Raw genomic sequence first — 22168 nt, forward strand, 5'->3', positions numbered from 1 at the left:
AAAGTGAGCGGTAGACCCTCTCCTGTCAAGACTAGTACCGCATTTAGTAGTTAAGAATTTTACACTACAACGCCGTAGCATAAAACTCTTAACTTAAGTGTTAAAAAGTACACTAACACTCATAAACTACCTATTAACCCCTAAACCGAGGCCCCCCACATCGCAAAAACTAAAATACAATTTTAAACCCCTAATCTGCCGAACCAGACATTGCCGCCACTATAATAAACATATTAACCCCTAAACTGCTGCACTCCCACATCGCAAACACTATTTAAATATTATTAACTCCTAATCTGCCATCCCTAACATCGCCGACACCTACCTACATTTATTAACCCCTAATCTGCCGTCCCCATCTAAATAAAATTACTACAATTCACTAAATTATTCCTATTTAAAAGAAAATACTTACCTATAAAATAAACACTAAGATAGCTACAATATAACTAATAGTTACATTGTAGCTAGCTTAGGGTTTATTTTTATTTTACAGGCAAGTTTGTATTTATTTTAACTAGGTACAATAGTTATTAAATAGTTATTAACTATTTAATAACTACCTAGTTAAAATAAAGACAAATTTACCTGTAAAATAAAACCTAACCTAAGTTACAATTACACCTAACACTACACTATAATTAAATTAATTACCTAAGCTAAATACAATTAATTAAAATTTAAAAAAATTATCTAAGGTACAAAAAAAACAAACACTAAATTACAGAAAATAATAAACAAATGACAAGATTTTTAAACTAATTACACCTAATCTAATACCCCTAACAAAATAAAAAAGCCCCCCAAAATAAAAAAAGCCCTACCATACACTAAATTACAAATAGTCCTTAAAATGGCCTTTTGCAGGGCATTGCCCCAAAGTAATCAGCTCTTTTACCTGTAAAAAAAATTACAATTCCCCCCAACATTAAAACCCACTACCCACACAACCAACCCTTCTCTAAAACCCACCCAATCCCCCCTTAAAAAAACCTAACACTAACCCCTTGAAGATCACCCTACCTTGAGAAGTCTTCACCCAACCAGGCCGAAGTCCTCAACGAAGCCGGCAGAAGGGGTCCTCCAGACGGGCAGAAGTGATCATCCAGACGGCAGAAGTCTTCATCCAGACAGCATCTTCTATCTTCATCCATACAGCGCGGAGCAGGTCCATCTTCAAGATATCCGTCGCGGAGCATCCTCTTCATCTGAAGTCTTCTTCAACAATGACGGTTCCTTTAAGTGACGTCATCCAAGATGGCGTCCCTTCAATTCCGATTGGCTGATAGAATTCTATCAGCCAATCGGAATTAAGGTGGGAAAAATCCTATAGGCTGATGCAATAAGCCAATAGGATTGAGCTTGCATTCTATTGGCTGATTGGAACAGCCAATAGAATGCGAGCTCAATCCTATTGGCTGATTGGATCAGCCAATAGGATTGAACTTCAATCCTATTGGCTGATTGCATCAGCCAATAGGATTTTTCCTACCTTAATTCCGATTGGCTGATAGAATTCTGTCAGCCAATCAGAATTGAAGGGACGCCATCTTGGATGACGTCTTTTAAAGGAACCGTCATTGTTGAAGAAGACTCCAGATGAAGATGATGCTCCGCGTCGGATGTCTTGAAGATGGACCAGCTCTGCACCGGATGGATGGAAATAGAAGATGCCGTCTGGATGAAGACTTCTGCCCATCTGGAGGACCTCTTCTGCCCGGCTTGGATTTTTTCTACCTTAATTCCGATTGGCTGATAGAATTCTGTCAGCCAATCGGAATTGAAGGGATGCCATCTTGGATGACGTCACTTAAAGGTAGAGGATGCTCCGCGTCGGATGTCTTGAAGATGGAACCGCTCCGCTCCGGATGGATGAAGATAGAAGATGCCGTCTGGATGAAGACTTCTGCCCGTATGGAGGACCTCTTCTGCCCGGATAGGATGAAGACTTCTGCCCGTCTGGAGGACCACTTCTGCCCGGTTGGGTGAAGACGTCTCACGGTAGGGTGATCCTCAAGGGGTTAGTGTTATGTTTTTTAAGGGGGTATTGGGTGGGTTTTAGAACAGGGTTGGTTGTGTGGGTGGTGGGTTTTAATGTTGGGGGGGTATTTGTTCTTTTACAGGTAAAAGAGCTGATTACTTTGAGGCAATGCCCCGCAAAAGGCCCTTTTGTAATTTAGTGTAGGGTAGGACTTTTTTTTTATTTTGGGGGCTTTTTTATTTTGTTAGGGGGATTAGAGTAGGTGTAATTAGTTTAAAAATATTGTAATTATTTTGTTATTTTCTGTATTTTAGTTTGTTTTTTTCGTACATTAGATCATTTTATTTAATTGTAATTAATTGTATTTAATTTAGTTAATTTATTTAATTATACTGTAGTGTTAGGTGTTAGTGTAACTTAGGTTAGGTTTTATTTTACAGGTAAATTTGTCTTTATTTTAACTAGGTAATTATTAAATAGTTAATAACTATTTAATAACTATTCTACCTAGTTAAAATAAATACAAAGTTGCCTGTAAAATAAAAATAAACCCTAAGCTAGCTACAATGTAACTATTTTTTATATTGTAGCTAGCTTATGGTTTATTTTATAGGTAAGTATTTAGTTTTAAATAGGAATTATTTAGTCATTTTATTTAGATTTATTGTAATTATATTTAAGTTAGGGGGGTTAGGATTAGGGTTAGACTTAGGTTTAGGGGTTATTAACTTTATTATAGTGGTGGCGACATTGTGGGCGGCAGATTAGGGGTTAATAAATATAATATAGGGTTCGGCGATGTTGGGGGCAGCAGATTAGGGGTTCATAACTATAATGTAGGTGGCAGCGGTGTCCGGAGCGGCAGATTAGGGGTTAATAATATAATGCATGTGTCGGCGATGTCAGGGACGGCAGATTAGGGGTTAATAAGTATAAGATTAGGGGTGTTTAGACTCGGGGTTCATGTTATTGTGTTAGGTGTAGACATAAAAAGTATTTCCCCATAGGAATCAATGGGGCTGCATTAGGAGCTAAACGCTGCTTTTTTGCAGGTGTTAGTTTTTTTTCCAGCCGGCTCTCCCCCATTGTTTCCTATGGGTAAATCGTGCACAAGCATGTTTTACCTGCTCACCGCTAACGTAATCAGCGCTGGTATTGAGGTGAGATGTGGAGCTAAATTTTGCTCTTCGCTCCCTTTTTGCGGTTAACGCCGGGTTTCTAAAAACCCGTAATACCAGCGATGTCTGCAAGTGAGCGGTGAGCATAAACTGCTCATTAGCACCACACCCCTGTTAACGCAAAACTCGCAATCTAGGTGTATATTATTATACTATGTTCTAGGTTTTGTTTACAAGTTAAACCATGAATATTAATTAGTAGGAACAAGTAGAAGAAAAAGGGTCTATACCAGAGAAAACCGTACACTTAGCAACTATATATTCTTTTCTTCTGATACCAGAACTATCACTCCAGACAAACACACAAATCCTTTCTATCTTTCTTATGCAAATACCAAATTGGGTGCTGTTGTTACTTGTGCTGTTGCAGAGAGTTATAAAATGCTACTCATGCATTCACTCTTTTATACCTACAGTCCCAGTATTGACAAAGCTGAAAAGCTCAATCTATATGCACACAATATTGTTTTAACTAAAACAGTTGTGGCAGTAGGGATATTCAAGAACTCTTAATATGGGTGTCAGTATTCATTCACACCCACAGAGCATCTGTTATACATCTAAAGCAAACAGTGCAAAAATGTAACCAGCACATGTGAATGAGCATGCAAGCCATGTGATTCAATGCATAGACTTTAAACCCTATGTCACAAAGTCTTGAATTTTAGTGGCGCTGCCTATTTGGACTTTGTGATACATTTATACATCTGTTGGCATCAAACCAGGTATATTCTCTGCTGTACATTTGCAGTACTTTTGCACATGAAGAGCATCTCATTTGATTCACTTATTGCCATTATTCAAACAATATATATAATTTGTTTTACTGTTAGAGCTATTATTATTGTTAGGTTATATTATGCATCTGCTTATGGAGTTCTGTGGGATACCTGTATAGCCCAGTGATAAAACTCTATCCCTGTTGTTATTGTTTATTTTTAATGCTTGTCGACTGGCACAGCGTATATTACAGGGATCTTTTTTGTGCACAGTTTTTGACACTTAATTCTCAGATGTGGCTTATGTTTGTCAATCTGTATGTTTTTTTATCTACTTTGTATCTCTGTCTCATTCAGCGTTTTGCTGTCATTCGTTACATCTCACGTTCATGTTTGTGTTTTATGTTGGGAGGGGGTTTTAGTTTTGTTTGATACATTCACTCCCTCCTTTCTCTCTCTGTAATCCCTGCAGGTAGTTTAGAGGTTTGATCTGGCTTAGTTCATCAAGTCAGGTCACCCTAGATTGTTTTTTCGGCTCCTTATGCCCCACAAACGTAAGTCCCATTCTCTATACAGAGGTATTCATCCCACAGCCCAAATCATAGTTATCACCTTACATTCAGTGCCTCGCCTGTTATTGCCAATAAGTCTTATTTTATTTTGTCACTAAGGGCCTGTCCTTTCATGTCACAATCCTCATAGGCCAAATCATAGTTAGTGCCTCTCTCAGTCGCTTGATTATTAATGCAGGGCCTCATTTGTCACTCCCTGACCCTGATAGCTAATTCCTTTACAACTTGGCTTAGTTAGTTCAGCCATACCCCTGCTTGTGTTAATTTTTGCTGTTCCTGGTCTTTGCTTATGCACTTCTATTTGTTATGCCCTAGTAGCATAGATTTAAATTGTTATGCCTCCTCTTTTTTCCTCTCTATAATTATCATTCAACTCATTTACATCATATTATTATTACACTTTTCTATTTCCTTTTCCTGTTTTATCTGTACTTGTAAGTATCTGCTTAGCTGTATTTGTTGCTGCTTATGTCAGTCTGATGGTGAATGCTCTATGTACTCCATATGAGATGAATTGTTTGGCTTTATTCTTACATTGGTGTTAGCCTGTTTTTTTAACTTTGTTAGGCTCCTTAAAGGGCCATTATACACCAAATTTTTCTTTGCATAAAGGTTTTGTAGATGATCCATTTATATAGCCCATCTAGGAGTGTTTTTGTAACAATGTATAATTTTGCTATTTTTTAATAACATTGTGCAGATTTTCAGACTCCTAACCAAGCCCCTTGGTGTCAGAAGTAGGCGTGCTCCTCCAGCCTACCGCTGGCTTCTCTTTGTATAATCTGTCTCTCCATATGCATGGGAGGGGGGGGGGGGGTCTGCAATTTAGCCACTTTCCCTGGGTGTTCCTGCTTATCTAATCAACAGTGCTAATCTTGGAGCTTCTAAGTAAGTTTAAAAAAAAGTTTTATATTGAATTTTCAGATCAGTATCTGTGCATATTATTCTTTATAGTTGTGTCTATTACATGCAGTTATATGAAAACTGGTGTATAGTGTCCCTTTAATCACAGCTAATTTTGCGCTATACTTTAAGTTCTTAACGTGCTGGTCAACGCTCTTTCCTACCAGTGTCAGTTGCCTGCTCCCTTAGCATTAGGGCTACCTCTCCAGCCTCCATGCTTAGTGGCTGTGTTGTCATCATTAGGTTTCTTGGCTGTTGGGGGTATGTTTCATTACAGCTTGTATGTGAACGCAAATGTTGGATCTTGCTCAGTTATATGTTTTTGTGTTAAAGAGACAGTAAAGTCAAAACTAAACGTTCATGATTCAGATAGGGCATGCAATTTTAAACAACTTTCCAATTTACTTTTATCATCAAATTTTCTTTGTTCCCTTGGTGGTATTTTTGAAAAGCTAAACCTAGCTAGGCTCAAAGTGATTTTCTAAACAGTTGAAAACGCCTCCAAGCTCAGAGCAATTTGAAAGTTTTTCACAGTTAGACTGTGCTAGTTCACATGTGATATAGATAATATCGTGCTCACTCCCGTGAAGTTATTTAGGAGTCTTCACTGATTGACTACACTGCATGTCTGTCAAAGGCACTTAGATAAGGAGGCTGTCTGCAAAGGCTTAGATACAAGGTAATCACAGAGGTAAAAATTATATTAATATAACTGTGTTGGTTATGCAAAAACGGGGAATGAGTAATAAAGGGATTATCTATCTTTTTAAATAAGAAACATTTTGGTGTAGACTGTCCCTTTAAGTTTGTTGGTGGATCTTTTTTGCCCAAACATAAACATATGTAATTAAAAATCTTATTGTTTTTGATTAAATATAAGTGTAAAAATGTAAGTTTAAATAAGTGTAAATATCTATTTTAAAATGTTGTACCTCTATAATGCATTTTCAATATTTTAATTTATATTGTTTGCTCTAATATATAAATATATTTTTAACATGATATTATTAGTGACATATATTAGAGTTACATAAATAGATACAATAACTTATGTAGGAGTATTATGCAATCTTTTAGTTCAATACATCATACTATAACAGACTAAATGACTAAACTAAATAAATTATATACAATGCTTCAATCCAGTACATCATGATATTAAATATAATTATTATTTGAATTATTCATTGTAATATTATAAATATTCCTATATGATCTCTCCGTTTTTTAACAGGATGCCCTTTTAGTTATAAAACACAAAAAAATAAGCACTTGTATAAACGAATTATCAACACATCAAGCAAATTACATCTCATTTTTGTTTTTCCACAAGCAAAGCTGTTTCTTCATATTTAGGAGGTAGTCATGCACTTTATTAACATAATACACAAATCAATATCAGGCTTAACCATAAAATGATGAAGACATTTCAAAAATAGAAATAAAAAATAAATTAAAATTGTCTTGATGCCATAACTGCAATTCACATCTTTATATATTTTAAAATTTCCCTCTGTGATAAGTAAGGTTAAAAAGAAAATTAGATTAAGTAAAAAGAAACCTGACATTCTATACTTCATTATAATCAATTTTAATGATTCTTATTATAATGATGTAAATGTTTTTAGATAAACTCATTCAATTATGTCTAATTGATTGAATCACAATTTTTTTTTTCATGCAAACATATGTATTGGGAATAAATGCATTTAATTGTGAACATTTTTTTTTTTTTTTTTTTTTTAAATTAACTTTTTATTGAGGATGTAGGAAGTGAAATATACATTACAAACATTACAATTCCAGGTATATCCTTCAGTATTGCTTACAATATAATATACAGATAGAAATCACAATGAGCAATATATCATTGGTGCAAGCAGTGTAGTCCATTGCATTATGTTACATTAATTAGTATGAAAACATCTCACATATAGCTTTCCGCGTTCTTTAGTGATTAAGCTTTAATAGTAACTATAATATACCTCATCCTCATTTTAACTTTATAAACTATAACACATAGAATCCGTTAATATGAGTCTGCTGTTGACAATAGTATGCCTTCTAATTGCATCGTTGTGGTCACACTCTTCCGGCCTGAGCGATGGCGGGGGGAAAAAGATAAAAAAAAAAAAAAAAAAAAAAGAGAAAAGAAAATTATATAATGAAAGCACCTTGATATGTCTCTAATCCCTCCCTCCCCCTTCACCGCCTATTTGGTGGTATAGAAATCCCCATTCACCTCTCAGAGAGGCCGTTAGCATGAGTTCAGTATGGGCAAAGGGCGTCAGAATCCGTCTCTGATGTTCAATATCTAGTGTAGCTATATAAACCCGCCATTTATTTAGAAAATGCCATAGGCGCTTCCAAGTGTCCATTTTAGTATCTAACTGTTCTATGAGAAGCTGCCTAAAGAGACTATGTCTAAACTTCACAAAGGAGGGTGTTGTTTTTTCAGTCCAAACCTTCAGTATAATCTTTCTTGCGACTAGTATTATCGTCGTAAGTAAGGGGCTCATTTTGGGGTCTTGCTGTCCCCAGTTCAGAAAGCATACCTGTTCTATTCCAATTTCAACCCTGATCATCAAGGTATTGGTGGTCCAGTAAGCAATGCGCCCCCAAAACTGTGCAATCTTGGGACACTTAAGAAAATAGTGAAGCAAATCAGGATCATTCAGTCTGCATTTACTACACTCATTCACTACTGTGGGATTCCACTTAGATGTCCTACGGGGAGTTAGGTAATCTCTGTGTAGCATTCTGACCAGGGACTCTCTAAGTGTCATAGGGCTATTCGCGATTTGCCTCCCCTCCACAGAAAGCCCCCCACAGCTCGCGTGTATGCAGCCAGGTCTTTCTTTGATATTAATAGAGGTAGCATTAGTAATGGATACAAAATCCGCGGTAAAATCACCATTTTTATCAGGCTAACTCGTCCCGAGAGCGACACAGGGAGCTTCCTCCAGCCCTCTAAAGTCTGTTCGACTTCCCTACACACCCGCGTGATATTGGCTTTGTATAAAGTATCCACGTCTGTGGATAGTCGGATCCCCAGATAAGTCAAGGTGGGAGCGGCCTCCCTGAACGGGAAAGTATTCGGCTTAGTGCAGTGTCTGCGGAGCCACAAGATCTCCGACTTAGTTTTATTTACCCTGTAGCCCGAAAAGGACCCAAAGGCTTCAATGGTCGCCAGTATTTTGGGTATATACTTCGCCGGGTGTTCTACAAATAGAAGCATATCGTCCGCATACAGCGCCAGGTGTAACCTAGCACCCCATACGACGATACCCGGGTATATTTTACGCAGTTTAATTGCCAAGGGCTCCAAGGCCAGATTAAAGAGTAGGGGGGAGAGGGGGCATCCCTGACGGTTCCCCTCTGTAGAGTGATGCATGGTGAGAACAGGCCATTGGCCATAACATGAATCCAGGGAGCAGTATATATGTTGCTGATATAGGCCAGGAAGGCACCTTCGAAACCAAAACGTCTCATGGCGTCAAATAAATGGCTCCAGACCACCCTGTCGAAGGCCTTCTCTGCATCCAAGGATAGCAGGAAGGCCTCCGACTCTGTTTGTACTCCCGCAGTTTTCGACTCACTTGAGAAGTGTGCTATAGCATGTAATACTCGTCTCACGTTAGTCACCGAGGTTCTATTACACATGAACCCCGTCTGATCAGGGTGGATGATGTCAGTTAGTATTAGTTTTAGTCTGTCGGACAGGATTTTCATGAGTACCTTGTAGTCCGAGTTGAGGAGGGAGATCGGACGATATGACTCAGGCAATTCGGGGTCTTTCCCTGGCTTCTGAATCAAAGACACATGCGCCATGGTGAAAGTCTTGGGAGGGAGGATCAGATCCCTATAATATGTATTATACAATTTGGTGAGGGTGGGGGTAACCTGTGCCGTCAGTAATTTATAGAATTCGATCGGCAGCCCATCAGGGCCTGCCGCCTTACCATTAGACATGGAGGAGATTGTCCTTGTAACCTCCTCTGGGGTGATGGAGGCATTCAAAACTGCCAATTGTTCCGCATTGACCTGAGGTAGGTCGAGGTTTTCCCAAAAAGCAGAGATTGTCTCCTCAGGGGCAAACTCTGAGTGGCATACAGGGTGGAGTAGTACTCCGCTAAGGCCTTCACGATAGATTCCGGGGTCTTGTGAGTGACATTATGGTGTTTAAGGGCCGCTATCGGCTTGCGTGCTTCGCAATGTTTTGTCAGCGAGGCAAGCAATTTGCCCGACCTGTCTCCCCCTCTATAGTACCTAGAATTGGATTTAAGGATTTGTGTGACCGCTTGGTGATGGAGGAAGGTGTCCAACTCTCCCTTACTAGTAAGATATTTATCCTGCGACAGGGGGTTCGGGTCACCACAGTATCCTTGGTAAGACTCAGTCAGGGTCTCTTGTAATTTTTGTAGCTTAGCTTGTAGTTTCCTTCGCAGCGTGGCTACATAGGATATGATATCCCCGGTAAGCACTGCTTTAGCAGTGTTCCAGAACAGCTCCAGAGTGTCCAAATGTACTTGATTCTCAGTGTAATAATCGTTCCATGCATGAGTCAAGTGTTTTACAAAGGCATCTGAAGTATATAGATGGCCAGGAAATTTTAGCGTGTTTTTGTTAGAGATAAAGGGACCCGTAGAAATCTCTACCTCAACAGGGGCGTGGTCCGAGATCACTACATTGTGGATTTTGGTCTTGGTTACATTCGGAATGAGGTTGGGTGACAACAGGAAAAGGTCTATGCGGGAGAGTGTTGGCGTTGCCCTGGATATGCATGTGTAATCTCTGCTTTCAGAGTTTCGCAGTCTCCATATATCAATCAGATTCAGAGAGTCAGAGAGTCTAGTGAACACTTTTTTTTCAAAGGCTCCCTTGCTCTTCGGTCTAGACCCTGTTCTAGAGCGTTCTGTATCCTGCAACCTATCGCACATGGGATTAGGAGCCAGGTTAAAGTCCCCTCCCAATATTATGTCCATCCCCAGATACGGTGTCAGTGTTTGGATGAGTGCGGTCCAAAAAGCTATGGATTTACAGTTTGGGGCATATATGTTACAAATTATCATCACCTTTTGGTTGATCCTGATCTTCACAATTAAGTATCTCCCCTCACTATCTTTGTATGTAGCTAGTACCTCAGCCTTCACCCGCTTCCCAATCAGAATCGCAATCCCTCTGCTTGAGCTAGTGTGTGAGACATACTCCACTGCTCCCACCCAGTCCCTCTTAAGTTTTTCGTGTTCTGCCTCCGAGAGGTGGGTCTCCTGTAGTAGTGCTATGCCCACCCCTAAGCATCTTAAATGCGTCAGAATCATGCTCCTCTTAGTCGGGGAATTAATCCCCCCTACATTCCATGTAAACAGTCTAACCGTCATTTATGTATTGGATTTGAGTCCCAGCCACCATCTATTGCGACAAGGTGAGCGTAGGAGAGCAGCAGAGAGGGGGAGGGGGAGGAAAGAAGAGAAGGAAAGAAGAGGGGAGGAGGAAAGAAGAGGAGAAAAAAAAAAAAAAAAAAAGGGGGGGGGGGCACCTACCATCCCAGTTCAGAGTGTGTTCCCCACGGTCTGAGAATGTATCATTTTGGAACGGTGTGACCTCTGCCTGAGAGAGAAGATAATTGTCAACAGTTAAACTTTGGTTAATACTTTGCATCAGCAGCAAACAAATGATTAAAATTAGGTGCTCACTAGGTTGGGGGGTACCCTCCACATTTAAAGTGTCACAAAGATCTGAGCTAAATACCTTTAATTGGTCCGCACCTTCGTGCCAAACCTTTGCCTCAAACCTGTGTGGGCAGCATTGCGATAGAGTTATGATTACACATAATAAACATTTCAACAAATTAAACAGGTTCATTGCTAGTCTTTGATATTGCAATGATTGGGGAGGTTTATTTTCATCATTACTGGCTAGATTATCTAAACTAACATTCACTGGTTGCTCTGTACCGGAGCACAGAATGTTTGTCCCAACATTGCAAGGATTCAACAACAGTAATGTACTTATAACACTTAGAAACCAACCTATAGAGAACAGGAAAAAAACATTAACATTTAAAACTGTAACATAATTTTCAACTGCCACACTCTCTCCTTGCTTACATAACAAAAACATTCCACCTTATTTTAAAGTTTTCTATCATCTATGCTGCTTAGTCGCAGTGCTCAGTGTTGCTCATCCTGGGTCTGAGCGTGAGGATCTGGGCGAGCCTGCTTCTGACCTAACTTGCTCCCTACCCAGAAACTCAGCAACCTCCCGTGGCATGTCAAAAAACTTAGGGCCTGAGGAGGTCAGGAGTTTTAATTTGGCGGGGTATAAGAGTTATACTTTTCTGCCCTCCCCATTGAGCCTAGAGCACAAGGGGGAAAATTCTTTACGCTTCCTCATAAGTTCAGAGGAGTAATCCTGAAAAATGAGTATCTTCGAATCCTCGTACATAATTGGGGAGGTTTTTCTATAGGCACGTAGGATCTCAACTTTAAGCTGAAAGTGTAATAGTTTAACCATTACCTGCCTGGGTTGGGTATTGCCTCTCTCCTGCTGCCTATCCGGACCCACCCTATGTGCCCTCTCGACACTGCCCCTGAACACCATAGGAGTAAGTTTAAGTAATAGAGGTAAGGTGTTTTCTACAAAGTGGATGAGGTCTTTAGGTTTAACGCTCTCAGGTATCCCTAATATACGCAAGTTGTTACGACGGGATCTGTTTTCTAGGTCCTCCAGTCGTTGGTGTAAGATTACATTTTCTTTCATTAAAACATCTATCTGAGTGCCATGTGTGACTGATGTGTCCTCAAGTCCTGATACTCTGTTTTCCATCTCAGTAAACCTAACAGAAAACTGTTTCATCTCCCCTGTTAAGTGATCAAGACCTTTTTTGCAAGCAATCCATTTTAGGGAGAAAGATGGAGGAGAGCTGCTGTACCACCACATGAGTATGCATGGATATCGCATGAGGATCCTGCATAGATGGTGTCATATCCTGTGTGTGATCAGCAGCTCCCCTAGTCTTTCCTGGGCCTTTATTTTTCCCGGACATTTTACCTCCCGCCAGAAATTTATCCATAAAACCCAGACAATCAGAATACAGTAATATCACTCTTATCTGTACCAATATAACACTGTAGGCATGCAAAACAAACTGACACAGGTATCAAACACCAAGGCAATGTTACTTAGCTTCTGCTCCTTTCTTAGAGCTATGTGATGTTAAGAGTTAGTATTGCAATGTTCAATAATAATTCCACAATGTCCCTTGGAGAGGTGTTAACAATAGGAAGCAGTATGATTCCTAAAGTTGTCACAGCATTGATGCCTATAGCAGTGGGATCAAGTGTTGCAGTCTCTAGTTAATAGTCCCACAGCGTCTGTTTGAAGTATGATGCCAAAAGGGTGTAAAACAGTAGGTTATGTCCCAGGGCTGAAGCAGTGTTTAATGTCTATAGTAATAAGGTTGGCTGATTCACAATTGTCCCATCAAAGTCCCACACCAGCCTGATTTTTAGCAGTGAACTCAGGTCCCAAACACCCCAGACAGCTCCCGGGCAGAAGATGGGGGAGTAACCGGCACTATGTATGAGAGATGGGGAGTATGTCCAAGGAATGCGAGGGCTTGAAGCTGTCCCTTCACCCCCCTCTCCTCTCCCCACACACTTGTGTGATACTTGTCCCCTTTACCTGCGCAAGTGAAAAGAGGTTATAGGCTGCTCTCCCACCGATCCACAGGGCCCTTCTGATCAGCCTTTAGTGCGACCTCCCAGGGGTCCGCTGCAAGAGTCTGCTCTGTCGGGGCCGAGTAATCGCCACCGCGTGGCATTGAACAGGGTCTCAGTCTCCTGTTGGAATTCTTCCTCAGCACCTCAAGAAAGATGGCAGCCGTCCTCTTACCGCTGCTTCAATTTTCGCGCCACCGAGGGTTGCCAGCTTCACGCCGCCCGGAGTCAGCCGAGTGTGGTCTTGACTCGTCTTAGCCAGGTAATCTGGGTCCGTTCCTCCCAGGCCCTCTGAAGAAGTTGTAGCAGTGGCTTTAGCGCCTTAAAGCGCCATGTGTCTAGGCCTCAGGGGGTGAGTCTTTGTCCGCTTCGGGTCCCAGCGATCGTGTCTTTGTCGCTCTGCGGGGCCAGTCACCCGGCCGTGAGTGGATGTCTCCCAAGTGTGACCGAGTACTGGTGGCTGGCCACACTCTGAATCCTGCCGACTGCAGGCGCACTTACATGTGCCGATTCACTTTCCGTGGGGGCAGATGATTTTGCCTGTGCTGGTAGCAAGCCGCCGGACACCTGCTGTGTCAAGGCTGAGAAGCACTCGGGCTGTTGTGGGAGGCAGATGCAGTGGTTTTAGGCTGCAATTAGGGTAAAAAAACCCTTTTTAATGCTCCGTTATCACGGAGCTCTCAACTCTTGCTGCCTACTCCTTAGCCCGCCCACCGGAAGTCCTCGTGAACATTTTTTTTTAATAATTTTTTTTTTTTAGATGAGGTTTATTAATATTTCATATCAGATGCAATATTGTAGAACAGGATTGAATATGAACAAACAGGCTATCATGAGAAAATATACATAACAGATACAATGCTCAGTATGATATCAGACAATACAAAAACAACATGGCTAGCATCAGTACAAATCTCCTTAGCTTCAGCATAGAACAAACCTCAACTTTTAGAACTGAGAATGAGGAATAAATAAATAAATAATAACCAGAACAATAAAAAAAAAGAAACAAAAGAAAAAAAAAATAGAAGGGAATTCCTCCATCCTAGCTTCAACTTACAGCACCCCTCACCCTTCCATCCACTTCTATCTGTTTAACTTATCTTATACTCTTCTCTTACAATAGCTTCTTGTATGTAGACTATAAAAGGGGAGATTTACTGTTTCTGGATAGCGGTGGGGTGGGTTTTTATATAGCCTCCCCATTTTTGAAAGAAGTTAGGAATCTCTGTTTGTGAATTATTTCGAGCATCATATTATTCTATTACCATTTTGCTCTTAACTATTTCTTTAAATTTCTTAAAGCTAAGAGATTTCTTTAACTGCCAGCTGGAAAAAAATTACGTTGCGTCCGCATATGAAAATAAAGTTTAGAAATTTTATATTTGGAAACTCTTTGCTTTTTTCTTTAAAAAAAAATTATATCTGATATATCGATCTGGACATTGTAGTTTAATATTTTTATGAGCCAATGCTTGACCATAACCCAAAATTTCTTAACTTTCGGACATGTTCGTAGACAATGTACAATATAAGCATCTGGAAAATGACATCTTTTACATGCGACTGATCTCGCCTGATTCCATTTTGTAAGTTTATCTGGTGTAATATATGTAATATTAATTAATTTCAGATGTGACTTCCTCCAGGAAGATAGTATAGTGGCTTTATGTGATCTTTGAATGCTCTTATTGAGGGGGTCATTCCCTTCTAAGTAGACCACTTTTTCAATTTTAGAGTTAATTTATTGATATTATCTATCCCTTCTTTATTTAATATTAATTTATACCAATATGAGATGGAGAAAGATTTATCCCTGTTTCAATATCTTTCCACTGATCTGGTTGAGGTTTTAATCTGATTGAGGCACAATAGTGTCTAGCTTGCAAATAAGCAAAAAAGCTCTTCTTATTATTGATATTAAATTCTTGTTTAATTTGTTAAAAAGTTTTAGCTGAATCCCAGTTGGTTTCAAGTAATTGTACTGCATAATCTAGCCCTTTCCTCTTCCAATGTCGGAAAACATATGATTTTACCCCTTCTGGAAAATCTGGATTACCATTTAAAGGGAGAAATTTGGAAAAATGAGCGGAGACATCTACAGCTTTAAAAACGCTTAGTTATGCAATGATAGGATTTTTATATACTATCATTTTTTATATAGTCTGGGAGTTTATTTGGTTGTATATGAATTAATGCTTTTATGGGAAAGGGGGACAGAATACTTAATTCATTGCTTTTTAGAGTAAAATGACTCTGCGTTTTAGAGTAAAATGACTCAACTCGGAAATCCAGTCTGGTACAAGCTTGGCCATACCGACCCAATCATATTTTGGTACTGAACGGAGATTAAACCCAGATGAGTTATATGCTTGACTCAATCTGTGTATTGATATTTTGACCTTCCCCTTCTCCCGTAAAAATTCTCTAAACGCTTTATGTAATATTTAGATATGCTTATATTTTAGTAATAATGGGAGGTTTTGAAATAAATATAAGAGTTTGGGAAAAACTATCATTTTTATCAAGTTAATTTTAACCATAAGTGATAAAGGTAACATCGCCAATCTCTTAAGATCAATACATATCCTATTAACAATTACAGGAAAATTATGTTCTTACCATTTTTCCTGAGATCTAGCAATATTAATACCCACATATTTAATATAAGTAATTTATAATCCATGTTTAGAAATGATAAGATTTGTATTATTTTTTTAAAATTACTAATGAACGTTATAAATGATTTAGTCCTGTGCTCCTACTGTGCCTCGTCCTGTGTTGAGAAGCCCTTCTGCTTCAGGAGCCTGGTTCTGCTGCAGAGTGGTGCTTCTGCCAGGTTACAGGCTATTTGGATGACTGCATCTGTGATGTAGAAACTATTGATCCTTTTAATAACAATAAACTATTCCCAAAAGTTGCAAAGGCTGCTTGAAAGAGACTATTTCCAATTCTACAAGGCGAACCTAAAAAAAACCTTGTCCATTCTGGGACGATAGTAGTCACTGTGGAGTAAAAGACTGTGCAGTAAAACATTGTGAGAATAGTGAAGTTCCTTAAGTTCCTTAAGATTTAAGTATACAAAAGATGCAAGTATTGCATATGGTGAAATTGAAGAATGTGTACAGGCCAAAAAACTTGGAGCAGTGGATGAATCTTTAAGATAGATCCCCGTTGCGGTGGTTGGTGTTCCTGTCCACGCGACCTGACGCTGGCGTGTGGTCATTCTGCCTTGAGTCTTTCGGGCGACTCTTTTGGTCCCGTACTGCTCAGTTGGGCACTCCGGTTGTGCCGCCGTGTATGTGAGTAGCCATCTTCAGGGGGTGCTCTTCTGTTATTGTTTATTGTTTCCAACTTTGTTACCCTATGTGGCTCCTCTTTTCCTCCCTGTTCTAATAGGATTTATCTCTCTACATATCCTATTAACAATTACAGGGAAATTATGTTCATACAATTTTTCTGGAGATCTAGCAATATTAATAGCCACATATTTAATATAAGTGATTTATGATCCCAAATTTTCTGGATTTTTATTATTTTTACAAATTACAAATTAACGTTATATATTATTTAGTATATTTCTGTGAGATTTTTCCATTTTTGATATAATAAGTAGTAATGTCGCGAATTGTTCGCCGGCAAATAGTTTCCGGCGAACATAGCATGTTCGCGTTCGCCACGGCGGGCGAACATATGCGATGTTCAATCCACCCCCTATTCGTCATCATTGAGTAATACTTTGACCCTGTACCTCACAGTCAGCAGGCACATTCCAGCCAATAAGCAGCAGACACTCCCTCCCAGACCCTCCTACCTCCTGGACAGCATCCATTTTAGATTCATTTGGAAGCTGCTTTCTTAGTGAGAGGAGGGACAGTGTAGCTGCTGCAGATTGAATAGGGAAATTAATAGCTAGGCTAGTGTATTCAGTGTCCACTACAGTCCTGAAGGACTCATCTGATCTCTGCTGTAAGGACAGCACCCCAAAAAGCCCTTTTTAGGGCTAGAACATCAGTCTGCTTTTTTTTTTTCCTGTGTAATCTAATTGCAGTTGCCTGCCTGCCAGCATGTGTGTCAGGCTCACAGCGTATACTGTGCCCACTTGCCCAGTGCCACCACTCATATCTGGTGTAACAGTAGTGTAAATTTAAAAAAAAAACTTTTTTGACTGTGAAACATCAGTCTGCTTGTGTAATCTATTTGCAGTTGCCTGCCTGCCAGCGTGTGTGCCAGGCCCACTTGCCCAGTGCCACCACTCATATCTGGTGTAACAGTAGTGTAAATTTAAAAAAAAAAAACTTTTTTGACTGTGAAACATCAGTCTGCTTGTGTAATCTAATAACTTTTTTGACTGTGAAACATCAGTCTGCTTGTGTAATCTAATTGCAGTTGCCTGCCTGCCACCGTGTGTGTCAGGTCCACAACGTATACTGTGCCCACTTGCCCAGTGCCACCACTCATATCTGGTGTAACAGTAGTGTAAATTTAAAAAAAAAACTTTTTGGACTGTGAAACATCAGTCTGCTTGTGTAATCTTATTGCAGTTGCCTGCCTGCCAGCATGTGTGTCAGGCTCACAGCGTATACTGTGCCCACTTGCCCAGTGCCACCACTCATATCTTGTTTAATAGTAGTGTAAGTGTACATTTAAAAAAAAAACTTTTTTGACTGTGAAACATCAGTCTGCTTGTGTAATCTTATTGCAGTTGCCTGCCTGCCAGCGTGTGTGTCAGGCTCACAGCATATACTGTGCCCACTTGCCCAGTGCCACCACTCATATCTTGTTTAATAGTAGTGTAAGTGTACATTTAAAAAAAAAAAAAAACTTTTTGGACTGTTAAACATCAGTCTGCTTTTTTGTGTCAGGCTAACAGCGTATACTGTGCCCACTTGCCCAGTGCCACCACTCATATCTTGTTTAATAGTCATGTAAGTGTACATTTGATGATGTTTTAAAGCACGTTATTTCAAACAATTTAGGAATGTTAGGTGATTTATGCCCTTTATGGATTGAAACCAGACTCTGCATCAACTATGTAATTTTCCATGGGAGTTTTGCCATGGATCCCTCTCCGGCATGCCACAGTCCAGGTGTTAGTGCCCTTGAAACAACTTTTCCATCACTATTGTGGCCAGAAAGATTCCCTGTGGGTTTTAAAATGTGCCTGCCTATTTGAAGTCTATGATGGTTTGCCCATTCGCAAACTTTTGCGGAAGTTTGAGTTCTCCGTTCGCGGACCCAAATTTTTAGGTTTGTGACATCACTAATAATAAGAGATAAACAATTCAAGCAATGGGGACTTGATTTGATCTTCCAGAATTTTGTAATATTCTGCTGGCAAACCATCAGGGCCTGTCAATTTGTTAAGAGAAGCTTTTTTTTTTGCTTTATTCACCTCATATAACTCAAATGGTTTATTTAAATTTTTCAGTTTATCTGGGTGTATCTGGGGAAGAGAACATTTATCCCAAAAATCTTCCTTTCTTTTGAATGTCTATTTTATCCTCTTTAAATATATTTTTATAATAGTCTAAGAATTCAGCTACAATTTGTAATTTTTTGTATATCTTATCCCCTTACTTATAATAGCATCTATTATATTAGAACCTCGTGCCTGCTTAAATGTACTTGCTAAATGTTTACCTATTTTACCTCCAAATCTGTGAAATTTGGTACTAACTCTGAGCGCGTCTTGGGTTGCTAACTGTGCTGGGAATACTTCTTTTTTTTTGCCAGTAAATACATTTGCCAATTCTTTGTCAGTGGATATAATAGATCTGTATTATACACATTTCTCAATAGGTTGGATAATTGTGAGTTTCGAGCATTAGTCTTTTTCATCTATTTAATTACGTATGCTTTGATTTCCCCTCTTAGCACCACCTTCAATGCTTCCAAATATATTTCAGGGTTTTTTACTGAGTTTTCATTGGTTATTTTATATTGCCTCCAAGCATTAGTTAACTAGTTTTTTAATTTAGTATTTGCCATGAGATATTTTGGGAAAAAGGAGGAAGATTGAATCACTATCGGTCTTAGAGGGATACTCAAAGTTATTGGAGCATGATCTTATATTATAATTGAATTAGTCAGTTTTTAAGTCCAGGCCAAGCATTTTCTCATTTACCAGAAACATGTAGATCCTAGAAAACGTTTTATATGTTTTCGATTCACAAGTGTAATCTCTCACATCTGAGATCTGGATCCTCCAAATATGGTTTAAATTCAGACATGATCTAAATTTTTTAAGAATTTTAATTCCCCTATAATAATTTCCATGCATCTTATATTTTTCTCCAGTCTATCAATTGAGGATTGGGCTATTAAATTAAAATCTCCCCCCACTATTAAATTTACTATCTGTATGCTCTGTAATTATTTTTGCGACTTTATCTCAAAATAATTTGTCTGGGGAGTTTGGGCCATATTCATTACATAATATAAATGTTTGGCTTTCTATTTTTATATGTAGTAATACATATCTGCTTTCTAGATCAATCTCTTTATTGACTATTTCATAGTTCAGTTCTTTATTAAATAGGATTGCCACTCCTCTTTCTTTTTTGACAGGAAGTCCTCACTACCTTTCCTACCTATCCTGTTTTTAATTTTATAAACTCATTAGATCTCAGATACGTTTCCTGTACAAATGCTATAAATGTCTTTAGACTTCTTAAATGTTTCAACATGTTTTCTTTTAATTGGAATTGCTATACCCCTGATATTTCTTAAGGTCAAATTCAGGCAAGTCATTGCCTAGTCAAATATATGGCTAAGAAGAAAGTTAAGGTCAATTTTCAAGAGTGTAGGTGGGCGAGGAGGTGCTATACCAACAGAACATAGAGAGGGAAGGTGGTCCATACCATCCAGGCCACAAAAAAAGGGAAAAAACCCCTACATATAATAACATATGAACATAACTTGTTTATACATAGTCCTTTACAGACTACTAAAAAATACTTTAGCTTCTTCTGTAGTGTGAAACATGAGGATCTCTCCTTTTTAAACCAGTAATTTAGGATATAACATATATGCTTGAATTCATATTGAACTGATGGCACCACTCATTAAATGTAATGTTGGGTCTGTTACCATTCCTAATAGGGTTAATGGCCCAGGAATTACACAAATATATGTGGTTAAGGTGCTATGTATCCTAAAAAGTTACATTACAGGCTGGTTAGCTTAAGGAACTAACCACAAAATGATACTAAATTAGCACTCAAAGAAGACCCCTAAATAATGGAGTTTGAAAGAGAATCACATAAATTAAAACATAAATCTTTATTAGAATTTATTAAAATCTGGGTAAGTTAAAACTAAAATGCTAGCACAAAATTACCAGTTAAAAACTGTATATCATGGGCTAAGACCTAATATAATATAGAGTATGCTGTCCAATGGCAGGTTAATAGGTCACTGGCTGAAGTCGAAAATCAATCGATATTGTGAATTGTAATCAAGAGGTTCAGAGATATGGTACTAAACTGTCTCTCAAATACCAGATTCTATACACTATTGTCAGGTTGGCATACAGCCAAGTATGAATTTATAATTAGTTCATATGTAGTCCCAATAATGTATAGTACGTCATAAATAAGATGAATTATAGCTGAAGAGATTTGACAAATAACCTCATAAAAATAATGCTTGTGTTAAACACTTAGGCAAAGTAGTATGAGTGGAGCAGCTATACTTTTGAATCAAATTTGTATTCCACCTATATTAGTGAACCTGATATCTTAATCACAGTCTATAGTAAGCTGGAGTAAGAAATTAATAGATAGAAAAGCAAGCATTTGCTTATAAATAATATGTTATAATCTCCTGTAGTAAAGTATTGAATCACTCTAAGATAGTGGTTACATACGATTGTCCTTGGTGAGAGTTAATCGAGGATGCTACAATAATATTATAAATCTCTATATAAGGGATTATATATGGTATATAAATGTAGCTAATACCTTTATTTTAAACACAAAGATAAATAATCAGTTGACTAAGTTTTTGATAGTATCTTGTAGGCAGTCTCCTAAAGAATGACAATAGTATTTCATTCATCCAAATATCTGGGCAAATGTACTATCTAAACTAGTCAGAATAAGATTAATGTATAATAATTACTTATCATACTAATGTGTGTTTGGTCTTATCGTATAGGGTTAATTTTCATATAACTGCCTTGGTTGTATACTGGTTATAAATTAATGTTAGTATTGCACAGTAGGTGCAATACTATAGAATAATTATATTTAAAGAGCTAAAAACAAGCCCAATAATGAATCCTATATTATACATAGTTGAATACTGTTTACCCGGAGTGATCACAAAATATGTTAAACAGCCAGTGACTAATTGGAGTTGGTATCCTTTCTGTGATACTATAATGTGGATCACTGCCAATTTTACAGATTAGGCTGCTCAGTATCAATAACATAAACCACAATGTACTATATTAGCTGCTTTATTGCAGTCTTAGGTAGATATTATGTTATGATAATCACGAAATCACCACAGTGCATTTAAGTCTTAGAGCTAACAGCGTCTTCTGGTTTAGGTAAGTATTGCCAACGCTACTAAGTATCAATAGTATGAGACACAGTATGATTGGTTAGCTGCTTCACTGCAGACTTAAGTAAATATCAGAGTATTATCATTATTGTGTCACCAAATAATATCTAAGTCTTAGAACGAGCAATGTATTTTAATATCAGTAAATAGTACCAGCAAGTATAGGCTTTATAAAACACAACAAGCTCTCATCAGCTCCCCCTCCTCCCTTGACATGTTTCGATGGGTTTCCGGGTTTATCAAAAGGCGAGGCACCGCGGACAACACGGCTATTTATGAGTCTCGCTCCTCCTCCTTGGTTTTCGCATAGTCAATCAGAATCCTCCAGTATTGTATTCACCTAAAGGAGGAATCATGCAGAGGCAGGACTTTTACACATAAGTATTTTCTGCAGAGGTATAGTAACGTTACCTTACAATACAGCCCTAACGTTAAACTACTGAAATAAGTATCGTTTTGATGTAATTCAAGTTAAACAAAAGAAAACTGATCATCATAATAACTATATGATCACTATGGTTGT

This window comes from Bombina bombina, chromosome 2, assembly GCF_027579735.1.
Source record: "Bombina bombina isolate aBomBom1 chromosome 2, aBomBom1.pri, whole genome shotgun sequence".
In the NCBI taxonomy this organism is placed as follows: Eukaryota; Metazoa; Chordata; class Amphibia; order Anura; family Bombinatoridae; genus Bombina; species Bombina bombina.